Source organism: Oreochromis niloticus, linkage group LG3 (genome assembly GCF_001858045.2).
Source record: "Oreochromis niloticus isolate F11D_XX linkage group LG3, O_niloticus_UMD_NMBU, whole genome shotgun sequence".
Taxonomy (NCBI): Eukaryota; Metazoa; Chordata; class Actinopteri; order Cichliformes; family Cichlidae; genus Oreochromis; species Oreochromis niloticus.
In genome coordinates this window covers 20,790,251-20,812,990 of record NC_031967.2, presented here as the reverse complement: position 1 = coordinate 20,812,990, position 22,740 = coordinate 20,790,251, and the positions used below count along the sequence as shown (strand labels likewise).

Here is a 22,740-nt window from a genome sequence, read left to right as displayed (position 1 = left end):
TATTTTATTGCATTCCAGTGTTTTCTAATTTCTGCTACATAACTTTGCACTTTTGCTGTAACAAAACAAATTTCCCACCTGTGGGACTAATAAAGGCCATCTTATCTTATCTTATTTGAGCTTTATTTATGTCTTACACAGCATCCCAACTCTTTAGCGAACTTAATAACTTTAGCTAAAGTGAATAGTTAGTCTAATTCATTGGTGCAGCATTACTGGATCACCTCTGTTTGAAGTAATATAATATGATATACAACTATCACTGTGTTTAACTATCATAATAATTCTTAGGGTACTGAGTGCATGCTTAATTAGTTGGGGTTTTTTTTAACATACTGCTCCATTGCTATGTTTGACAGGCTGAAGTTGTCGGGTCACCTCCTAAATCGACCATCTTTTACAGGTGTTTTGTGCCAGAAATGGAGTGTCCACTGAAGACTGAAGATACTGAATCTCTACGCCGTGCCATTGATCCCTCCTGTGCCTTCATCTAGACAAGAGACATTAACTTAACCACTCTCACATGCTCTGTACCTACATCACCTTCCCTGACAGTCGTAGCTTGGCTCATCTGAGGGTGAAATTATAAGAATGTGTTATTTTGCAAAGTGCTCTCTAGGGTTCCTAAATAAAATATGGCATTGAGGTCATTTCTTTTGAATTAATCCCTTCTTCTGAAATATAAGAACCTCTCCTGGTTTAAATGGCACTTTCTGTTCCTTACTTCCTGTTCCACTCCCAACCCCAAATAGATGCTGACAAGCTGACACAGTAACATGGAAGAGGGAGAGAAGCTGGAAAGGACTACTACAAATAAACCCAATGCCTAACAATGAAAAATGTAAAATAAGAACAATAATAATAATAAAGATAAAAGATGAAGTATCAAGTTTTTTGTTTTTTTGTTTATTCCAAATGATCATCCAGATGTCTGTGACATGTGATGACAAACACCATAATGGAAGGCCTTAGTCATCACATGTTTAAACTCATCATATATTTTTGCATATGCTGAACAGGCAGTCAGACATGCTGTAACTGTGGGGTAGAAAACTGCATGAACACCATACGGCAGGGGTCTCAAACTCCAGTTCTCGAGGGCGCATGGAAAAGTTGCATGACACCGGCATTCGAGGAATGGAGTTTGAGACCCCTGTCATATGGAATATGACAGGTTTTGGTTGAACTGCATGAAGACTCTGAAGTTTCTCTTCTCTTCTAGCAGGACAGGAATGTCGCCTTGTCCTGTGAGCCACCGTAAGGATGTACTTGGAGTAGAACTGGACTGTCACTAGCCTCAGGCTCTTTACCTTTTCAAAGACAAAGCAGTCATTTAGATAAAATATTAGATATTGTTTACCTGTAAATGCACTAGGGCTGCCACGATTAGTCGACTAATCACGATTACGTCGACTATCAAAATCGTCGACGACTGATTTAATAGTCGACGCGTCGTTTGAAGCGTTGTAAGATCACAAAAGACGCAGGAATAAGTAGTAGGATTTAAGAGTGTAATAACGGACTGAAACAGAAGATGGCAGCACTGCATGTACAAGGATGCCAGCTGCCGTTAAACCCCGAAGAAGAAGAAGAAGTAGCTCCGTCCCAGAATTCATAGCGCAGCCCAGCTCAGTTTCCAACAATGGCGGCAGCTAGTTAGTTTTAATATTACTCTTATTATTCTTTCTGGGTCACAAAATAACTTTAACATATTTAACATGTTTTCAGGCGAGAATGTAGCTGTGTAAACCGCAAATATCTGCTCAGTTTATCAAGACACCACATATTTTCAAAAGCGCTCCGACGTTTTCGGAGACGTCCGTTACCCACTAGCTCGATAGCTAGCCGGGGGCAAGGCTCACTAGCGCCCGTGAGAACACCGGACTCCCGGCAAATCGTTTTCAAACCCACCGCGGTCTTTCGCTACTCAGGTTAAACGTATATGAGTCACTTAGATAACTTACAAATGTTATTGTTTGGCTTTTTTTTTAGTATTTTATTTGTTCCTGAGTAAATCGGTTTGGCTGAGATGAAAGTTATAGGTTTTACACAGCAGCTAAATAAACGTCAAGCAGACAACTGATTATCAGAGGTGTGAGATGCTCGAGAATATACTCCGGTGTCCTGTTATATTTTAGATAGCAAGGAGCAGACAGCTGAGTTTATTAAACTCCACCGAAACAATCTGCAAATGCCATTAAAATTTAATAAACTATCATCTTGTCTTTATTTTTACTTGGCACATACCTTAAACACTTAAAGCTGTAAGCTAATGATAGTTATATAAGAGCAGATGCATGCTGGTGCAATAAGCTGTACGTTTTACGTCCAACGGATGCATGATCTGATTAGTCGACTAATCGCAAAAATAATCGGTGACTAGTCGACTATCAAAATAATCGTTTGTGGCAGCCCTAGAATCATGTATGATTTTCGTTCCACTTCTCACATGTACACCACTTTGTATTGGTCTTTCACGTGGAATTCCAATGAAATTGATTCATGTTTGTGGCTGTAATGTGACAAAATGTGGAAAAGTTCAAGGGGGCCGAATACTTTTGCAAGCCACTGTAGTTACACAAATGAAGTGTATAAATTTTAAGTCTTTTCACAGCCTATTAGTATATTTGACTTAAGCTTGATAATCACAATAATGCTTTGATGTCATAAAATAAATAAAATCATACCTTTCTACTAAAACTGTTTATGTTGTTCTCCACCTTTTCCTTAACCAGACCAGACCTTTGTACTGCAGGATTAACCTGAGTGTCCCAGTCGTGGACCATATTTTAAACCAGGAGGATCCCAGGCCTTATTTTTGTTGATGTATTATAAATATTCTTGTTTTATTGTCCATCCATCCATCTATCCATTTTCTTCCGCTTATTCCCGCTTACCCCTGGCCGGGTCACGGGGACAGCAGCCCAAGCAGAGAAGCCCAGACCTCCCTCTCCCCAGCCACCTCCTCTAGCTTATCTGGGGGAACACCAAGACGTTCCCAGGCCACCGAGAGATATAATCTCTCCAGTGTGTCCTGGGTCTGCCCCGGGGCCTCCTCCCAGTGGGACATGCCTGGAAAACCTCCCCCAGGAGACATCCTTGTCAGATGCCCGAACAACCTCAGCTGGCTCCTTTCAATGTGGAGGAGCAGTGGCTCTACTCTGAGCCCCTCCCGAATGGCCGAACTTCTCACCTTATCTCTAAGGGAGAGGCCAGCCACCCTTCGGAGGAAGCCCATTTCTGCCGCTTGTATTCGCGATCTCATTCTTTCGGTCACCACCCACAGCTTGTGACCATAGGTGAGGGTAGGGGCGTAGATCGACCGGTAAATTGAGAGCTTCGCTTTTACACCCAGCTCTCTCTTCACCACAATAGACCGGTACAGCATCCGCATCGCTGCAACCACTCCACCGATCAGTCTGTCGATCTCCCGCTCCCTTCTCCCATCACTCATGAACAAGACTCCTCCACCTGGGGCAGGAACTCGTCCCCGACCCGGAGTGGGCACTCTACCCTTTTCCGGCTGAGGACCATGGCCTCAGATTTGGAGGTGCTGATTCGCATTCATTTGTTATTGTCATTTACTTTATTCTCATTAAATACATATTCATTTACAATTGTTCAAAGTTAGCTTTATGTTCCTACATGTTAAAAATACCTGTAAATATGAGTTCAGTGACAATTACTGTTTCTTTTAATCAATTTATTCATAACATAAAACTTTTAAACTAATGCAACACATATAACAACGTAACAAATATATCAAAATAAATTAATTTCTTAATGCATAACTCATTTTGGAACTGATCTTTCAAGAAGTGAAAACAGTCTGTTCATCCTCTGCTCTCCTCTCCTCAGCCTCTCTTTGCTGCCTCATGTCCTCTGATCCGGTCTAGCAGCTCATCATCCCTCTCTCTTTTTCTCTTTCTTCCTGTTGTGGGTGGCTGACACACTTCCTCATCACTTTTGTTTTGGTCACCCACTGCTGTGCTTGGCCCTGGAGTGTCCTCAGGGAGAGAGGAAATTAGGACAGGAGGCCTAATGGAAGGCATCTGTCCTATCACCTCATCCATGAGGGCAAACCAGAGCTAAGTAGCAGCAGTGGGCTTCACACTGACCCCCTCTCCTGACCCTGGATACTTGCAATCCTAAAGTCAGAGGAAAATAAAAATGACAGTAGACAAATAAAAACAAGACAACAACTCTTAGTAATTATGCATTTATTAACTTGTGTTCTTAAGAATTATCTTCTTAATAACAACATACTTTGTATTTTTTTCAGTTATCCCATTTCTTCTGGCCTGCATGAGGGTGACTTTCCCCTGCAGGCCCATCTTCTCCAGAATCGTCCTGATCACACACAGAAAATAAGAGAAGAGAGAAAACCATGGCAACTATGTTAATCGCTTAAGTTTTCACAGCAGAACACAAGAGGAATACATCACCGGTTCTGTACAGTATGAGGGTTAATAAAACCGTACTCATAACATGATGTGTAAATTGATTTATTCCTGTACCTCCATGCCACAGTGGCTGAATTCTTCACCCCAGTGAGGAGGAGATCATTTTCTCCTCTCATTTTAAGAAATTAAGCCATTTGGTCTTTGTTCCCTAAAACATATCAAAATGAAATCCTGAAATCCAAAATGAATCCTGCACTGTTAGCCTCTGCAGTAATTTCCATAGCTTAGTACTGCAAAATCAACAGTAAAAAACTCTAAAGGATGTTTGCAGTTTAGTACTGTAATTTGCAAGTAATTGTGGGAAAATTCCATGGGATTACATTATTTTTACGGTAACTCACCGTACTCATGGAAACAGCTGTAAAATACAGCAAATGTAACAATTGGTGATGTTACTGAGATTATACTATTACACCATCAGGATTTCTGTTGTTTTCTACTGTAGATCTAAGAGTAATTACCTAAATCCTCATTCAGAGTGTATTACTATAAAATGCAATTCATTGTGAGAGTAGTATCACATGTAAACTACAATATACAGCATCATTTTTAACTTAAAGAGTAAGTTGCAGCTACACTATTTGAAGTATTTGAAGTATAACTGAAGTATACTAAGAAGTACAACGAAATACCCAGCAAGCATTGCAGTGCTTTAACTGTAAAATTAAAACAACTATGAAACAAATAATTGATGTTTTAAACAAGAATTTGTCACAAATTCTTGTGTAATGTCTTTTACCTTCTGAACAGAGTAAGTGGGATAAAAAAAAATGTTTAAACCGTGAGTGAAAACGGTTAATAGTTAATAAACCTCAACTCTCAAATCATTTTCTCACCTGTTTGCAATATAATTCTGGTACGTGAACTATGAGTGTAGTTCTCTGCAAAGGAAGCCTTCTGATAGTTGGAACTATTATCTGACTGTCTGGGGAATGGAGTGATTAGTTACATGTGAAAAATATGTTTCAACTGGATTTTAATTACTATGTTTCAACCAGAAGTAACTCAAATATAAACTAAAAAGTAAATCAATAGTATACTTGTAAGTTTAGTATTGTGTTAGAGTAGAGTATATTTTAAGTATACTCTTATAGACTGGTGTTAAGAGATTTCTCAGGATTTTGGTATTTTTATTATTATTTTATTTTATTACTTTATCCTCTGCTCTTTATGTTTATGTTTGCTCTTTCAGTAAGTCACACTTTGTGCAGACTCCTAAATGGGGAAGTTACACAGGAAGCCTGCAGTTCTATTTTCTCTCTTCCTGTATGTGATCTCTGAATAAAGACTCTTTCTTTTTACTGCAGCGGTGCGAGTCTCTCTGAGTCTCCCCGTGTACACGTTAACCTGTCTGAGCGTTTTATTCCGACCTGGGTTGCAATTCAGGAAAACTCCTGACAACTGGAAAGGACATTATGCTAGTACAGTTATAGTGAACAAAAAGTACATCCAAAAGTTCGTTTCAAGTATACTTCTATATACTAAAACGGGGGCCAATGTAGTCCCCAAGAAGCATTAGTAGTATACTTACTAGGTAACGTATACTTAGACTGATTTCCTTTCTATATGTTACATTTAGAGTAATGTTTAAAAGTTACTTCATTTAGCAGGGTGTAGCTTTTTTCTCTTCTTATTCTTTTTTATACTGGAACTTCATTCTTTCTGTATAAGGTGGTACTTTTAAGACACCTCTGCCTAACTACAGTGAACTAACCAGAAGTCTCGGAATATGCTCTGGTGGTCATTTTACACAAGTTCAGGTGTCACATCCATGAAACCTACACCACTAATCAGCATCAGTCCTACAACTTCACTCTCAAATTTAATAAATTCTGGGACAAGCAGAAACTGTATTTTTAGCGGTGCATTTTGTGGCAGACCAGACTGCTATAAAATGCGCTCTCCTTGTAGCACCACTTCATCTTGGTTCAGAAGAGATGTCCTGGATATACATGATAATGTAACACGGGTGTTTTTGTTTGTTCATGTTTAGCGCGTTGGGTTGTGTTTTTAAAGCGAATGTTACGTTTTTAAAGCGTGTTATGCGACAGGTGTGTGTAGCACTGGTTACACATCTCAATGGGAGAGCATTAGTCGAGACCACACCTTTACCTGACGTACAACGTGACGTATGGCGCACACTTTCAAAACAACAATGGCGGATAGAAGATATTGATCGAGGCGGCGGCTATGCTCCTTTCGCTGGTTGCCAACAACCATTAAATAACAAGAAGAAGAAAATATTTATCTGCTTTTCTTAGTTTTGCACGTTTAAGACGCAATTCAAACTTAAAGCTGCAAAGCAGGAGAACAACATGACCATCAACTATTCTGTGCCACAGATCCAGTTCGCTGCAGCACAGAGTGATGATGAGATGGTGAAAGAACAACAGAGACAATTTACGGACTGTTAACATGTGCAACTTAGAAGTAGTCAGAGGTAGCTGGATGTTCAGTCGGGTTAAATGCACGGTTGATTGGATTATATCTGAAGATCGTATGCTATTCGTGACAACTCTACTAGACTCCAAATTTCTCGTCCATGAGGGAGTATCTCAAAAGTAAATGAAACAACTAAACTTAACACTTTTTCCCTAAAACGGACTGACATGGGAAACATTAAAGTTGGACTGACACCAGCTAATCAGTCTGAAGGTAAGTGTTTTTTTCACTTATTCGACAGAAGTCAGAAATGCGTTCTTATTACTGTTTGTTTTGACTTTTAAGCTACCCTGCCAGGTTATTTTCATTCAAATGCTAAGACAAAATATCAATATCTATGAATGTGGAGACTCAAAAGACTAATTAGGTAATAGTTGCCGATGGATTTATGAGACTTGATAGAAAGTTGGACGTTTGCAACAGGTGAATCGGTGAACTACCGAGGTTGCGCCCAAATGCTTAAAGCTGTTAGCTGGTCAGTGTTTTCAGGTGTGCTTGTACTGCCTGTACGGTGCGGAGTGCTGACTTAGTCAGGCTAAACCCATTAAAGCGTCGAGCTCAAATATCTTTTCATTTTTGTACACTGCTCTCTTGTCTTTTGTCAGCACACATTTTCTGTTTATTGAAGCCTTTTGTTAATAATTTTGATCATGTAAAAACTGGGAATTGGTTCCTATTGACAATAGGCTACTCTTATTTTTCTTTCTTTCTTTTTTTTTTTTTTTTTTTTGCATTGCATATGTCATTTAGGAAAGGTAATTGGTCATTGAACTTTTTGCAACTATGTGTATTTGTAAACTTTGTGGCTTCCGTGCACGCAAATTTATATTGTTCAGTTTGCATGTTAAAAGCCACAAACATGTAGCTAACTATAGGCTTTCTCGTGGAACTGAGTTAGTCCTGCTACTTTCAGAACATTTTCTGCCTTTCATTCACATATGCATTGGAATCACAGAACAAGAAGGGAGACCACTGAGGAGAAGTTCTATGAGTTCACGGGTGACCTCAGCTGTCAAGTTCCTGGATGTGGGTATGCTGCACAAAACTTTACAACTCTGTGCCCATCTCAGATTTCACATCAAAGACGGGAAAAAAGTATTATGTCCCTTTGAAGGTTGCTCTAAATACTTCAGTGTCCGAACATCATTTTCCAGCCGTATTTCTCGAAAACATAAGTAGACAGTTCAGCAGTCAAGGCAACAAGAAATTGGGGAATTTGCCATAATATAAGGACAGGACACAGTTAATCTATTAGAAGACAGTTGGCTTTGTGTAATTTAAAAATGCAGGCTAAAATGCTCTTACCAACCAGCACTATACAGAGCATCATAGAGGAATTTCAGGATCTTCTCAGCTGTGCAATGCACGATGTTCTTGCAATACTGTCTGACAAACTCTTCATTTAATATTCCACAAGCAGAAGTGGACAAAATCAATCAAGAACTTTTTTCATAGAGGACTATATATATCTGAGACACAGTAGGTTTCCTGACAAAGCTTTAAAAGCAAAACATCACTATTTGTTACATTATGCAGAGCTTATCCTTCACTTTGGACCACTCATTCGTTTGTGCACCCTTAGGTTTGAAAGCAAGCACTCGTATTTCAAAGCATGTACAAGTTCAGTCTTGCATAACTTTGTCAACTTATGCAAGACTGAACGGCATCAGTTACTGCAGTCCTACCTCTCAGTGGGCCAAATGTTTCCACCTATGGTTCAAATGATTGGAGAAACAAGAGATTAGAATCCTCATCTTTACAATGCTCTCATTCAAGAAGCTGTGGCAAACTTTAGATGTGTCAGCAGTTGTCTACAAAGGTACCAAGTATGTCAAAGGCTATGTTTCCATTGTAGATGACACTGATGATGGCTTGGTTTTTGGGAAGATAACTGTTATACTTGTTAACGATTCTGAATTGTACTTTGTGCTCAAGTTGCATCACTCAGTACTTCTCATTGACCTTGGACTTCACTGCTTGCGTTGCCCTACAGAAAGAAGAGTGTGTGTATGCTGACAGTCTGATGGATTATTACCCACCACCACTTTATAACATGGCAGGCCTCTTTGTTGTCTCCCTACACCATTCAGTTTCCTCTTAATTCTCTTTCAGGGATGGAAATTGAAGAGGAACTTACAAGCCTCCTGCCAACACTAGACAGAGAGAAAATAATCTGCATTGTAGAACATCTGACAGACGTTATTGGTGTACAACAAAAAAGTGATCTTTTGTTTGTGGAAGATCTCAAACCCTTTCTCACACCAATTCAAATACGTAAACTACTTCTTGCATTTAAAGGAGGTTTGTGTAGGTTCTGTACAAATCATAGACTTGAGTCTATGATTTGAAGGTCACTCATAGACTCATATGTCACTGATTAGCTTGATTAGCTTTTTTTTTCTCTTCACCATACTACACATGTACTTTGACAGTATAATATTGAAGAGCGTTTTGGGGCTCACATTGTCTGGTAGTTAATTAACATGGAAAACATAAACAAAAGTAGACACTAAATCTAACACCATTAACCTTTCATTGGTAGTGGTACAACTAAGGGTTTGAAATTGTGACATACTGTAAAATATATTGACTCAAGGTCTTTTCAATGCAAGACCTTGAGTTTGTAGTTCTTTTGCAGTCCTGGGATTGCTTCTTTTCATCTTCAGACAAGGTCCCCAAAAACTGCCTTGCCGTTACTACTCAATCCTAATTGAAGGGTTCATATTTTAGTGAGGACATATTTGTTGACATAGTAGCTTTTTAAGGTAACTTTTCCAATGATCTTTATTTATTTATTTATGTGTTTAGATGGCAACAGACCAGAGAACCTGAATGACACCATTACTCTGGAGCTTTGCCCTGCTGCATCAGCTGAAACATCAAGCCATCCACGTCCACCCCTCCGTCCACCACTATGTACAACCATTACTCCAGCTCTTGGGTCTCACACTTACAGATTCCTTGTGAAAGATTTCCACTCCGATTGTCGCATGCAATCACAAGAGGGGACAGAGCTCATCCAGAGGACAGGAGAAGTCAGCTAATTGTGATAGATGATGAATGAATTATCCCTAAGTAACTCATTATTTCAAATCACAACTCAATGTTACTGTATGTTACTGTTTATTATGGCATGTTTTAAGGTTTTTTGTAAGGATTAACCCTGAAGAGGGAACAAAATGTACCTCCAAGGTTGGGACAAGCAGAAAGACTGGGACCACTGTGAAGCGAAAGGTTGCTCACATTAACCCTCATGTCACAACTTTCCTCCAGCGGCTTACTGAATTTGAGTGGAGAACTTCAAATTAGGTAACTGTTTTTGCCATTTTTAGTGAATTTCTTGTATAATTTAAGTGACTAATGTGTTGTTACCTGTGTCTCCACAGATGATCCGTGGCCCATGCTTTCTGGACATTTACACAAGACGAACAACAATGAAGACAAGCTCTCTCGCCATCTTGCAAGACGCTGACTCTGTCCAATAGGTTTTTTGAGTGCAACAGTTTTGATTTTTTTTTCCTTCTTTTACCCGTTTGTTAAAAATTATTTCAGCTACTTACACTTTAGTTGTCACATGTATTGGCTCACCCTACAAATCAATTAACTCAGTCCACAAAGCAAGGTCAGGGTTCAGTGCAGGTCAGTCAAGTTCCTTCACACCACACACGCTCATCCATGTCCTTGTGGACCCTGCTTTGTGCATTGATTTGGTGGTGTGAGCCAGTATTTTGGATAAAGTGTATATAAAGGTAGAAGTTTGGGGCTTGATATTATATTCATTACAATTACAATTCAGTTTATTTGTATGGTGCCAACAAAATGAATGCCAAGGCACTTCACAGTGTAGGTTTAAGACCCTAAAAAATATAACTAAGAAAACCCAACACTTGAGCATATGTTGTCTGCCATGATATGGATATGACATAATATTGTTATTGTTTGTACAACCATCTGAGAAAATAATGGATTACATGGTTTAGTAAAAACAAGTGCTTCCTCAATGAAAATATGTTTTCAGTTCTTTTCAGTTTTTGATTTTGGAAATGTGTATTTCATCAGGGAAAAATCAGAACAAATAAAAAGTGGTGTGAAGCACATGAATTATTTTGTGTGTGTGTGTGTGTATCTATCTATCTATCTATCTTGATCAATCGATCTTTAGTGGGTATATATATGTTTTTATATAAATATAAATAAATAAATGGTACCTTTTTTTTAAAAAAAATACAATACATTTTTTTTTAACCCTCCAGTCTCTTACAGTATGTTACTGTTTCCTTAAATTACAGTAAATTACGACGTGTTAAACAGTAAATGACCGCCTGTAGGAACACGGTATCCTCTAGCAGAGATTAATATTTTTGGTACTGATGATGGGTGGTAACGGTAAGTTACTGGTAAATATACTGCAGTTTATTACCTTGCAGCGGGCTTACAGTGACATACCGTGAATAAACGGTAGTATACCAATTTCTTAATCACAGTATGATGTTACTTTGTTGACGTAATTTACGACATAACGACATAGCGGTATCTCACTGGCGACGCCAGTGAGATACCGTAAAAACAGCTACGGTGCGTTACCATAATTTGTCCAAGAGTATTATACCACAACAGCAAAAAACGGTATCATCCTGCACAACGGTAAGCTACCGTAACACGGCGTCACGGTATGACGCTGGCAACAGTGACGCCAGTATGTTACCGTAAAGTGGAGATGAAAAGTCTAACAGTGTGGGATATGGTGGGCGACGAACGATACACACAACCCATCCTTCAAATCTGGGGAAATGAAGGATGCATTTGTTGCCGCCTTTAGAGGATTCCTCGAATTTGGACAGCCTTCGTCGCGTCTCTGTGACATAATTGCCTACAAATGCAGCCATCGAAGAATGCTACCCCTGAATTTGGACATAGCCTGTGTCTCAATGTGCGTTTTGCATACTTCCTGTTTTACTTTGATAGTCACTTGTGTTTTATGCATCATGTTCAGTTTAGATTGTGTCCAGCTGTGCTTCCCAAGTGTCTCCTCTTAGCTACGATTCCCTCCTGTGGTTTGTTCCCTTGTTTGTTCTTGTGTGTATTTATGCCTGCGTCTCTCTCTGTCCTGCATCGCGGTCTCCCTGTCATTTAGTTTCAAGGAATTTTTTGAGTACTTTTGCATCTTTTGTATTCCAGCAATACAGCTGGGTTTAAGTTAAGCTTTTCTAACAGTCTGCATTTTGGATCAAATCCTCATTCCTTCCCTCTTCACACCGCCAATAGAATAGCCCTTTATTCTCATTGTACATGTACAATGAAATTATGGATACTGTATATTCTGCCACATTTTATTTTTAATCTTTTTTTTAAATCTATTGAAAGGCCTCATTTTTATCTGTGCCATGTAGGAAAGAGGAAATGCAGCGTGTGTATCAGACAGCAGTCTTTTGTGTAGATGATGTCTTCGTCAGCATATATGAGAAAGGAGCTTTTTTTTTTTTTTTTTGCCTGTCCCATTTGGTTCTTTAGCCGTCAGAATTGTTGTCTGAAGACCAACAAGGATACCAAATGGATTTATTTTGCCAAATGGATCATCATGGCATTGCCGTATTGGTACATTTGATCAAACTTTGTTGTTATTATTTACTTTATTTTCAGTTGTTACAGATGGGACAGACATGACTCCTATGACTGGGGGATAGGAAAGGGAGAAAGAAAGAGAGGAAGGAAAAGAAAAACAGAAGGGAAAAGGGACAGTGAGAAAGGGCACTTACAAAGACAAAGAGGAAAAAAAAAATCTCCTGGATCACCTGTTGAGAGAAAAAGAAGAGAAAACAAGCAAAAAAACCAAAAAAACAAAGCAACATACTAAACATAACACCATCACGTTAATCTAGCTAAGTGTGAACAGCAGTAAATACTAAATATTGAATATTGTTGTGCAGCACGCAGGACAGACAGCGCACAATGTGCTTTGAAGTAGCAGCTAAGAAAGGTGTAGTTTATGTCTACAAACAGTGAACACCCGTGTGCACACCTGTGTGGATCAACGCGCTTGTATACAAAAGGTTTCCCCATGTAACGGTCTGCTAGAGGGTGTGGAGGGCCATAGCCCTGTCCCCCAGGGCATGAAGCAGGCATGGAGGAGATCCAGGCTCCAGACATCCAGAGGCCCCAGAGTGCGAGAGCCCAAGGAGTACCACCGGAGGGGCATCCGTGCCACCCTCCTGGGAAGGGCTGAGGAGATCCCCAGACGAGGGGTCACCCAGTAGCCACGGAGCAGAAGCCAGAGGGGCTGCACCGGCGTGCCCGCCGGCTCTGCCGGCAGCCAGCTGTGCCAGAGTGAACCGAGTTGCAGGCCCCGAGGCCGGAGGCCCGAGGGCCCCTTTGCCCCGGAAGAGGCCCGACCGAGCGACAGGCACCAGGCCCCGCCAAGTAGCCACCGGGAGTGAGCTGGTGCATACCTGAGCGCCCAGCCCCGGACACCAAGAACCACCAATGCACCAACCCCTGAGGGCATCAGTTACCGGCAGGGAGTGTGGTGAGGGGAGGTAGGCCTCCACACTTTGGAGGGCCTGGGAGTTCCCAGGGAGGTGGAGTCTAAGACCCGACCTGACATATAGACACAGACAAACAGGCACACACAGACACAAACATGCTTTCCCACCCTCATGCACACATATACAAACACTCAGCACTCACCCAACGTAGGGATAGACATACATGGACATGTACACACAATCATACTCCCCAAACATACTCTATGCCCCGGGTCCAGGTACCCTCGCCCCCAGAGGGGGAAACGGCACCCAGACCTAAGAGATGTGACCCTTTCCCCCGGGGTGGAGGCAAGCAGACCGCTCCAGGCTCCGCAGCAGCAGGGAGGCCAATCGGACAGCCAACACCTCCTCCCAGTCCCCCGCCCCGATGGCTAGTAGAGAACGGGGGTGTGTGAAGACCCCATACCTCCCTCCTCCCGCTCATGTGTAGTGTTGCTGCGTGTTGTTCTAAAGTGCATTTAAAACAAGGGAGGGCATGGTGCTGCTGCCAGAGAGCAGCAGGTGTTAGCACGGCCCCTCCCGAGAACCCTCAATGTCTACATGGATTTAAAATTGACAGGTGGGCACCGGCGCCAGAGGTAGGGTTGAAAACACAGACCGTCCACTGGACGCCATTAACGTGGTCACCCTCAAGGCCCTATATATATGTGTGTGTTATGAGAGTGTGAACAATGTGGATGTCTAAGTTGTGGAATAAAATTGAGGCACAGGTGGCCAGAAGGGGACAGAGGGGGGGGAATGCCTCCCCTGCACCCTGGTGACACACCCGCACCCCAAGGCCCTACCTGTGTGGGTGGGTGTGGTGGAGCGGGAAGAGGGAGGCAGCCGGGGATGGGGAGGAAAAGAAGGGAGGGGCAAGATGCCCCTCTTTAGGGCCAGCTCCCCCGCTGACCCCAGTAGGCACCCCCATCCTCTGGTACCCACCAAGGCAAGGGAGCCCAGGCCCATCCAGACCGGGGCCTACGGCAGAAGCACCGCCAAGTCCCACAGGACCTGGGGAAGCCCACCCTACCCCACCGCAGAGGAAACTGTACCCACCCCAACATTTGGGGTGGGTACAGGAGCTTTTTAATCAGAATGTCATGGTCCCTGTGCCTCTCTGGTCGACCCTCTATTAGGCAATATGTTTGTGGTTTTTTTGCTCTCTCCCTCCTCCCTCTCCGAACTCTCTCTCTCTCTTACCGCGACGATGCTCATTGCGGGCTCCCGCTGCTGGTCCACACACCTGCTCTCATCACCGCACTGGCTGCTGATCCCAGCTGATTGCTGCACTACTTAAGATGGCGGATCTACGCTAGTCTTCGCTGGATCGTTGAGCTATCAGCATCAGTCAACTTGTGCATCTGCAAACCTGAATCTTTAAAGCTTTTGTGATTATCCCGCTAACCTGACCTTTTGTGTGTAGATCGTTTCTGGAACCTGATTCCGAGAGGAGTGGCAGAGGAGGAGGACTTTGAGCTTTTGTACAGAGAGTGTGGAGCACCTTTTCCTCTAACCCTGTTTCCCCATGGACCCTGGCGACCTGGACCCCTTTCCCCTGCACGTTGTATATAGCCACTTGGTGATTATGTACACTGTAAATAAACGCACCTTCTTTCGCATAACAGAAAAACCTGGCCTGCGCCTGAGTCCCTTTCAAAATCCTTATCACAGAAGTGCTTTCTTGTCCTTTTTGACTATGATGAGGAGCTTTTTTTACTAAATTAATATGCAGTAAGATTTGAAACTGCAGTGACTGAGACCATAAACATTTGCACAAAGTATTTACTGGTGTTCTAAACTCTGACCTTTAGATCAGACCATGACAGGAAGGATCACTTTTTAAAGAGACGTGGCTGATGGAAAATATTGCATTAACATTTTTGTAACCGCAAGTTCACAAATAGCTGCAAGTCTATCTGCACGATCTCTGCACTTAAACGAACATCAGTGACCTCGTGTGTGTGTGTGTGTGTGTGTGTGTGTGTGTGTGTGTGTGTGAGAGAGAGAGAGAGAGAGAGAGAGAGAGAGAGAGAGAGAGATAAAACATATGTGATCGTGAGGGTGCAAAACCATGACAATGCACCCCAGGAGCCAGAGGCAAACAGAGAAAGATCCAGGAGACACAAAAACAACCACGTGTCCACGCCACCAGAAGCAACAAGGAGCCAAAAAGAAAGAGTGCCTAAAAACATACTGGCAGCCGATCCTGTCAGAGGTTGGCCACCCCAGTAAGAGCTGAGGACAGAGCCCCAGGGCTCTGGCACATGCACATGAATGCACAAAGACACACACCTGCATCAACCCACCGCTCTAAAACCCTTCACCCTGTGTGAGTATTTCGGTGAAGTATAAATGAAAGTTTGCACACAGCTGCAGGCTTATCTGTACTTAAAAAACCTCAGTGATCTCATGTTTTTCTCCATCAGCCCACAGAATGAATCTCAATGTCTCTTAAAAACACTTTAGCTCTGTGCTATGTGATTATGTCTTATTCTTGCTATCAAACCTCAGGATGTGTAAAGAGGAACTGGAAGGTTGGTCATTACCAAATTAAAATATTTAACACAATGACACAACATGGGGTTTGTTTCAGTGCTTTGTGTATTTACTCAATATGCAGTTTAAAGTTACTTTAGCAACATGAGTAAAAAAATATTAAAAAAAATGTTTTTAAGGAATAATTATTAAAATGCTGTTAGATACACAACAAAAACATCCTGACATCTCACCTCTGTTTTTGACCTTCTGCAAAAGATTTTTTGTTTTCAATAAATAATTACAATCCACAGTAAAACTGAAAACAATGAATAAGTGTTGATAATGTTTTGAGTTCATTCACTCGTATTGTAGGGACACCATAATATCATCTGACATGTCAGTTAAGTTAAACAGTTTGATTGAACTTTTGTCGAATCATTATTTATTTATTATTATTTATTTATGTTGTAAGTTGAAACTTTTGTGATATTAATAGAGACCATATGGATGTTTTTGTGATGACCCACAGGTAAGTCTCTGTGTTCCTGTTATCAGTTATCTGTTACTCAGTTTTCTTCATTTATTACTATTGTGGCCTGAAATGATAGTAAAGGTCACCTTTTTTGCTACTATGACTCTTAGTCTGCATGTGACTCTGGAGAGAATTACATAGTCTTTGTTGGCAACATGTAACATTTGCTTTGATGTACCAATAGATACATTTATTTGTTGTCGTTGTTAATTTAATTGGTGAAACATACAGGTCTTTAGTTTCAGTTCAATCGCACAGACTTTTTTTAAGTGTCAACCAAACATAGAATTTAACCACAAGGTGAAAACATTCACAGATCTGAGGTCAAAGGAGCATTTTTTATTATAGTACTGCATAATGATGTTTCAGCTAAGAGTCAAATAAAATCTACATGTTTTTATGCAGCATGAAGGAAGAATTTCAACATAATTCCTCTGATAAAGAATCAAAATGTGAAAAAAATAATTTAAAAAATTACACATAAAAATACAGGCTGCAAAACAGGAAGGGACTTTTGGTACATTCACTCCCAGTGACTCCCAGTGTGCAGGAAGAGTAATATTGCAGCATCATAATGATCCAGGGGATGCTGCAAAAACATGTCAGAGTAAAAAAAGAAAGTCCTGGTAAGATATGACTTAAAGCAATGGAAAACAACACAAGAATAAAGTTTCTATGTTTGCAGCGGACAGGAAATTTAACATGTCACAAGGCAACTGCTGCGGTTAAAGCTACAGGAGTTGTTTGAGTTTGGTGTAAAAGGGAAGGAAGCACAGAGAGACCAATCAGAAGAAGAACCCGTAGAAAAACTCTGTCACACCTAAACAAAACACAACTTCTCTTTTTTTCTGCAAAGTAAAACAGTTTGAAATTATCTGAGGATCAGAGTGCAGCAGGCTGGATGTGACGATGGGGCACTCTTTGCTCTGCATGATGGGCGTTTTCTGTAAGTACACGTCTGACATTGTTTGAAAGGCACATAATTAAAATGTTTCTGATCTGTGAGACTTACAGTGTGTCACTGCTTTAACCTGTTTACCTGAGAGCTTCTGATTCTTTAAGTATTTAAATGATTGATACACTGCTGTGTTTTGCATCGCTTATAAGTAAACACTTTGTGCTTTACTTATTATGTTTAGAGCTTTTTTAGAAACAGGAGAAATTTGGTGATTATTGTTCATGCCTAAATGAACAATAATCAATAATCAGAGTAAAGTCTTTAAAAAAACTTTACTCTGAGGTAAAATATCTGATGAGGTTTTATTCATTATTTTAGTGCTCAGTACAGTCATCTGTGGAAACACTGAAGGTAAGAAACACTGTTTTTATTCCAGTTCATATATGTAGCTGTTATCTCCTACAATGCTCGAAATCAGGGGTGTCAAACTTATGGCCCACGGGCCACATTCGGCCCTCCATACAATTATTCCCGGCCTGCGAGCCAGTTATTAATGGTCCCTCGGTATGTGGGAGCTGAATCTTCAGCCCTGCTAAGAATCTATCCAGGTAGGGGTGGGACTTTATTTTGATGGGCACACCATTTGCCCAAAAACCGGCTGGGATCCCATTATGTGAAAGAAAGAAGGGGCGGCAGAGATTCTGAAGGCAGAAAGTGTAGTGGTACAGGCCAAACCATTTCAGCAACTACCAAACAGGTAAAACAGCAAACGATTAAAGTGCAGGTAAACAAATACAAAAATGTTTCTGCTTGTTTCTTGCTGTTTTGGGGAAATGTTTAAGTGTTTCCAGTTCGTATGCAGTTTAGTCTTGGTTATGCTTCTAAGTTTAGTTAAGACTTATTATGATACATGTTTTCTTGTCAATATGTCATTTCCTGTTTACTGTGTGAGTCTGTCATGTTCTCTGTGTATGCTCCTTAGTTTATGTCCGTGTCTCGTCTCCTTATTCTGTTCCTGTGTTTCATTCCATGTCTCCTCTCTGTGTTGAGTCTGTCTTGTCTCCATGTTTGTATCTCTCTGTCCTCTCTCTCTCTCCCTCTTCCTCGCCCCTTTGTGTCTTAGTCGTTTTACTGTGTTTCATCTTCATCTTCATCCTCTCTTCCCCTGTTCCTGTCCTTGTGTCTCTTCTATTGCCTCCCTGTTTTTGTCAAGTCCGTGTGTCTCAGGTGTAGGTCTCAGTGTTTCCTGTTTTACTTTGACAGTGTCCCATCCTGTGTTCAGTTTTGCTTCCTGTATTGTGTCATTATGATTATTCCCCCCAGCTGTGTTCTCTGTGTGTTTCCTCGTCACCATCTTGTATATTTATGGAGTGAGTTGTCAGTCGTTCTTTGTCAGGTCATCTATAAACACTACCTCATGTTTCCACGGTTCTTCCAAGTATTCCAGATTTCACATATTTAGTTTTCTATGTTTAGATTTTTGTGATCAGTTTCTTGCTTAGTTGATGTCTTGTTATCGGCCATAATAAAAGGCACAGTTTTTGTTAAAATCTAGTTTTCTTCTCGTTGTCTGCACTTGGATCGTGATTCAGAAAGGTTTCACTGGTCTGGCCCACTTGAGATTAAAGTTGGCTGTCATGTAAAATGAGTTTGACACCCCTGTTCTAAATGATAGGGGTGGGTTTTTATAATCGATTTATCGATTAAAATCGATTCTGGCTTGGATAACGTAAAATCGATTCATTAAAATCCTGAATCGATTTTTTAATATAAATTTATTTTGCCCGAAATGCCAGAATCTCTGGTGAAATCTCACAAAATTTCAACAACCACCAAACAGCTAAGACAGTAAGTGAGAGCAGGAACACGGATTCTGCACAAGGACGTAAACACACAGCGCTACACGCGGATCAGAATCAGTGAGATGTCGCCTTTCTTACCCGACGGCACGGACACGGTCGGGGCTGAAAGTCGACAGATTGCTGATTCTGATCTGTCGGCGGGTCCGCGCTTTGTGTTCACGCCCTTTTTGCGCTGATTCTAAAGCTGTTAGTTTGATCTCTCTCCAAACAATATTGACCGAACCAGCAGCAAAAGAAGATCCAAACTACGCTTCACATAAACAACAACAACAACTCTGACTTTTACTGTTTTGCTTCCACCACGATGCACAGCTCTCTCTCTCTGTACTTCAAGAACAGTTTCCCGTCTAAAAATCTGTTTTCTGCATAATTCGCTTGCTTGTTGCGCAAGCAAGCGAATTATGCAAAATGCAAAACGCTTAACCGTGTCTCTAAACCGCTGTAACGTCAGAGGTAATGTTCATGTGTTGATTAATGGTTTTCTTTCGTTTTTGATGTACTGCAGAATATTTTTATAAAATCCCAGGCCAGGAAAACCACCTTCATGTTTTTCTGTGTTTTATCTTCAGCTACTTTGACACAAAGGCATCTGCTGTGACGCTCACACCTTTCATAAAGTCTTGCGTGTGTCAGCTTCCTTTTTATTGATACAAAAATATGTAAATGTAGTGATCTGAATTATAATATTTCTGACTCAAAATTTCCCAGATTTAAATCGAATTGAATCGAATGAAATCGAATCGTGGATCGAGTCGATTCGGGACCTTGTGAATCGGAATTGAATCGATTCTAGAAATCAGTGACGATACCCAGCCCTACTAAATGACATCCTCCTTGTTTAGATTTCATGTAACACACCTATCATTTCATTTATTGTTATTTTGATTTTAAAATGATCATATTAAGAGTGTGCTGCCTTCATACAGACTAATTCTCTTTTAGTGCTATATTGTAGTCCGTTACCTTTCTTCAAGTCCATCTTCTGACACCATGTCTTGTTTCTTTATGTTGTTGTGGGGTCTCAAGAATGACACCATTACTTGAAGAGAAGGTATTTTATCGAACTGTGGTTCACACGTAAACAAAGCTTTGCCATCACAGTCTGCTCAGAGGTAACTCCCTCTAGCTATCTAGCTCCCCCTAAGTCTAGGAGTATTAACAACATAAAACATGATACTAGGCAAATAAGGATTTGCTGTTATCATTACATCTTTTTTTTCAACAATAAAACAAAATAACATACCTACTTTCACAAACATAAACAGTCTCTATTTGTTTTTTACTTGTTAAACCAGGCTTTGTCAATGTAACGTTAACAACACAACTAGTTTTCAACAATTATGGTCCGTTCAACACTAGTAACCAAACATAGTGCAACTTGCATAGATACTATGAGATCATCTTCCAAACAACATGTCAACACATTACATCTGTTCAATCAGTCTCATAGGTGACTTCACTTGTCTTACAGGTCTTCTCAGTGTTTGTTCTTGTGCATGTGTAGGTGTTTCAGGTGATAGTGTCTCATGTGTGTGTTGGGGTTGTTCAGCAGCCTCCACTACTACTGGTCCCTTAAGAAGATCTCGGCGATTTCTTCTCAGTATAGCTCCATCTTCTGTCTGAATGATATATGATCGTGGTTGATCTTTCTTTAGAACAGTCGCTTTCTGTGCCCATGTGCTGGTTTTGTCTTTGAATCTCACTTGATCCCCAGCATGCAGTTCAGGTAAGTTTTTTGTTCCTCTGTCATAATAGAACTTTAGCTTGTTTTTTGTTGCTCCTTAAACTTCTTCACGCTGTTTCCCTCTTTTGTTTTAAGCAGATTATCCTGAATGGGCAGGTTTGATCTCAGGTGTCGTTCCATAAGAAGCTGTGCTGGTGACATACCACACTCAAGTGGCGTTGTGCGGTATACTAGCAGGCTTTGGTAGAAGTCAGCACCACTGTCTCTTGCCTTACTCATCAGCCTCTTCACTGTTTGGACGGACTTTTCCACTAGTCCATTAGATCGTGGGTAGTGCGGGCTTGATGTTGTGTGAACAAAGTCCCATTCTTTGGCAAACTGCCCAAACCTAATATTGGAGAATTGTGGTCCATTGTCTGTGAAGACTTCACTTGGCACACCGTGTCGTGCAAATACGGCTTTCATAGAGGTGATTACAGCCTCTGCTGTTGTTGTTTGCAGTCTACATACTTCCGGACACAAAGAGTAGTAGTCTGTGACCACAATATAGTCCTTTCCTCCAGACACAAAGAGGTCAGCCCCCACTTTCTGATATGGTCGGTCTGGCACTGGGTGCGGCTTTAGTGGCTCGGCAGGATTGCTTGCTTGATATGTCAGACATTTTGAACAGTTCGACACTTCATTTGTCACATCCTGATTAATCCATGGCCAGTACATCACCTCACGTGCTCTCCTTTTACATTTTTCCATGCCTAGATGCCTTGCGTCTATCTTTTTGAGCATCTCTCCTCACAGGCTCTTTGGGATGACAATTTTACTTCCCTTGAACACCACATCATCCATTACAGACAGTTCTGCTCTGCAGTTCCAATACTCTTGAATAACAGGTGAGCAGTTTTGCTTACAACTGGGCCATCCATCTATGATGGTTTTGCGCAGTGCTTGTAACGTTCCATCTTTGCTTGTCTCCGTTCTTATGAGCTCCATCTTCCCTTCTGCAACAGGAAGTGCACTTGTGACCATGCTCACATATGCTCTTACATCATCATCCATCTTGGTGTTTGCTGGCTCATTCGGATCAACAGCTCTGGATAATGTGTCAGCTGTGTACATCAGCTTGCCAGGTGTGTACATCACGTTAAGCGTGTAACGTTGCAGCCGGATCATCATTTTTTGGATTCTCAGCGGACAGTCATTTAATGGTTTTTGGAACAATGCTATCAGTGGCTTGTGGTCAGTTTTAACACTGATGTCCTGCCCAGACACAAACTGGTGAAATCTCTCAGAGGCGTATGTTATGCTGAGCAGTTCTTTTTCAATCTGTGCATATCTTGTCTCTGCGTCTGTCATAGATCGCGATGCATATGCAACAGGCTGCCACTCATCATACTTCTGCAGAAGAACAGCTCCAAGCCCACTCTGTGATGCATCTGATAAGATCTTAATAGGTCTCATTGGATCATAAAACTTCAGAACTGGTTCCTTTGTAAGCAGATCTTTCAAGTCACGACATGCTTTCTCATGTTCATGATTCCACTCCCATTCGATTCTCTTTTCAGTTAGCTGTCTCAGTGGCGCCATTTTTTCTGAGAGATTGGGTATGAATTTTCCCATGTAGTTTATCATGCCATTAAATCTCTGCACATCTTTCTTGCATTGCGGCCTCGGCATGTTTTCAATTGCAGACACCTTTTGAGGATCTGGTCTGATGCCTTCACTGCTCAGGATATCTCCAACAAATGTCAGTTCCTTCGCCCCAAGCTGACATTTCTCTTTGTTCAGCTTCAGATTGGCTTTTCTGGTTCCTTCAAGAACATTTCTCAGTCTCATGTCATGTTCAGCTTTTGTGCTACCCCA

The 22,740-nt window shown here is 41.2% G+C and overlaps 1 protein-coding gene and 1 long non-coding RNA gene across 3 annotated transcripts in view; both read left to right on the top strand.

Moving 5' to 3' along the window:
- LOC109198185 (low affinity immunoglobulin gamma Fc region receptor II-b) overlaps nt 1-22,740 on the top strand; it is a 997,390-nt gene that overhangs the window by 667,480 nt on the left and 307,170 nt on the right. The window lies entirely within an intron of this gene.
- Nucleotides 6,669-9,809, top strand: LOC112846483 (uncharacterized). 2 transcript variants are annotated; one of them, XR_003219476.1, is made up of 3 exons: nt 6,669-7,118; nt 7,861-7,935; nt 9,714-9,809. It is a non-coding gene; the product is annotated as an uncharacterized LOC112846483 (long non-coding RNA). The 2 variants fall into 2 exon arrangements; XR_003219475.1 differs by lacking the exon at nt 9,714-9,809 and adding an exon at nt 9,018-9,699.